The sequence below is a fragment of the Mustela nivalis genome, assembly GCF_964662115.1.
Source record: "Mustela nivalis genome assembly, chromosome: 1".
NCBI classification, from domain to species: Eukaryota; Metazoa; Chordata; class Mammalia; order Carnivora; family Mustelidae; genus Mustela; species Mustela nivalis.
The window spans coordinates 102,524,229-102,526,918 of NC_139020.1; the positions used below are offsets into that span (position 1 = coordinate 102,524,229).

General features: G+C 33.4%; 1 long non-coding RNA gene across 1 annotated transcript; it reads right to left on the minus strand.

The window, feature by feature from the left end:
• Window positions 1–200: 200 nt before the first annotated feature.
• LOC309862511 lies at window positions 201–2,415 on the minus strand. The gene is made up of 2 exons (XR_014310556.1): window positions 2,354–2,415; window positions 201–585 (listed from the first exon to the last, which is right to left on the minus strand). It is a non-coding gene; the product is annotated as an uncharacterized lncRNA (long non-coding RNA).
• Window positions 2,416–2,690: the final 275 nt, after the last annotated feature.

A 2,690-nucleotide genomic window follows, 5' to 3' on the forward strand; every position in this document is an offset into this window, starting at 1 on the left:
ATTTTATAAAACTGACAATTTTTAATATGATTGAATATCTTTTCAGCATTAAATTTACAAATGTTGCATATATGTCAATTTTATAATTTTATATTTAATTAGGAATTTAATATAATGTCTACATGTGATATGTTAGTATATATTTAAAGTCCCTTTTAATCTACAGGTTTCCTCTCTACACTATCTTCTTCTTCTTCTTCTTCTTCTTTTTTAAAGATTTTATTTATTTATTTATTTGACAGACCGAGATCACAAGTAGGCAAAAAGGCAAACAGAGAAAGGGGAGAGGGAGAAGCAGGCTCCCCGCTGAGCAGAGAGCTTGAGGCAGGCTCAATCCCAGGACCCTGGGATCATGACCTGAGCCGAAGGCAGAGGCTTTAACCAACTGAGCCACCCAGGCACCCCTTCTTCTTCTTCTTCTTCTTCTTCTTCTTCTTCTTCTTCTCCTTCTTTTTTTAAATCTTCTTTGCATTTCTCTGTTGAGGATTTCAGGAAGTTAGTTCTGTAGTTTCTCACAGTCAGGATTTTCTGATTCTGTCTCCATGGTTCTCTGTATTTGCTCCAAATGATAGTTGTATCTAGAGGCTTGAGAAAATGTAACAGAGATTTTTGTAGCAAGGATACTTCAGAGAGTATTATGTGCTTCTTTCAAGAGGCATGCAATATCTAGTTGCCCCTCTTATTGATATTAACATGAATTGATGTGCATCACTTAGATGTATTATTTAATTAGGGATCGTAAAGTGGACATTATAATTATCTTATCCTTTCTCCATTTGGTAGCTGAAATACCTCCACACAGAGAAATTTGTCCTTATTTGGTTATTCAATGGGACAATTCATTTAGGAAAAACAAGATTCTGCCCAATACTTTATTCTTTCCAGTGCTTTTTAAAATGAGTAAACCACTACCCTTTTCATTTACTTGTTCAGATCAGAGATATTCCATGCTTCGTTATAAGCATCCTTAAAGAAAACCAGTCATTTAATTGTTTCCCTTCTGACTGATATTTTCCAAGACACTTGCCAATACTCTTTAATAGACCATACTGAATTTTGAGGTGTATCAGATGATTTGAAGAAAAGAGTTTTGACTTCAGAGAATACCCCCAAATTAATTTGCTTATCTAAAACCTATGAATATCACTTGATTAAAGCAGAGAACCAGAAACCCCATGAGAACAGAGAGAAGAAAATCTGAATTGAGGTGACCTATTTTGTAATTATTGAAATATTGGAGAGTAAAATTTAAATATAATAAACAACTAATATTTCAACTTAGGTCTCTAAGAAAATTTGGTTTTGTCAGGAATATGTAAATGAAATTTATTATTGTCAGAAAACCTGAGGCATTTTTGTTTGAATTGACATTCCAATTTCTAGTTGTGCTCTAGAGACAACTTACTATTTTTGAGAAGGGGTTATTGTTTTTGTTCCAATCTCTTTAACATTCCTTTTTTTGCAAGCCTTGTATAGGGTATTGACCAATTTGACCAATTGAGACCTTTCCCTCTTCTGAATATTGATCTCTTTACACTTGTGATCCAGAAAATGTCATTGAACTTGGAATGTATGACTAGATTACTCCAAACATCATCTTCAATTCCAAATATTTTATCTCATGCATTTACTTTTCAAATTAAAGTTTAAAAGGTATAGTTTGTGGTAGAGGTAATTACTCCTAGCAAGATTGTAAATATCCAGCAAATAGTAAGGGGCTATTATTGTTGTTTGTCAAATCACAATGTATCTTTCTAGTGTTTCTATGTGTATTTGTATGTATGTCTGTACTTTTTTTTTTTTAAGTTTTTTCCTTATTCTTACCAATCTGCTTATTTTGAAGAACCATAGCTGGCGTCAGACCTTTTAAATTTACTGAGACCAGATACCATTTGAATTAACCTTTCAAAGATCCATGGTCTTCAGATGAAGAAGACTTATGTGCTAAAAGGAAATATTTTTTTTTTAGTTTTATAAAGTCAGTTTTGATGCAGAATAAATGCTCAAGATACATTTATTGATTGAATACAATTTAGAACTTACCGATCCTTATATAATATTTGAAGGAACTATAGCTGCAGAAGTGTCATAATAGACATTTAATTTTCAAGCAAACAATTCCCTCTGTCTCTTTCCCTCTCCAGCAACCTCTGCTCACTCCCATCTCAATTCTATCTTTCTCTTTTAATAAAAGATACACACTTAAGAAGAAAAAAAATTACCAAATGCAGTTTGAATCCTTTCCCACTCCTACTGTCAGTTTGGTATTTTGTTAAATGTTACTACTTTTCACTTTCAAAAAGGTTTAGCCAACACTGTTCAATCTACTTTCTACCAGGTAAACCTCACCTACCTCTTAACCTTCAGGTCATTCCAATCATGTTATTTCTCCCATAACTCTAGAAGTAATGGAGTAAGCAGGAAATGAAAGTAGAAGTTATATGGCTCTGCTTGCCTGTCTTTTGTTTGCTTGTCTCTCTCTTAAACTACTTCCTTCTCACCTTTATAACAATAAGACAAAATGGTTCCATCTAAATGGTCCCAAAGCCAGCACAGACTTCTGTAACCTATTATTATGACCTTTCTTCCATCAGTAATTGTTCAGCAATTTGTACCTAGTGAAGCCTTATAGCCAACAATGTCCACATAAGATGGTAAAAGGAGCTTTGAGGACAGCTGTGGCAATTAAT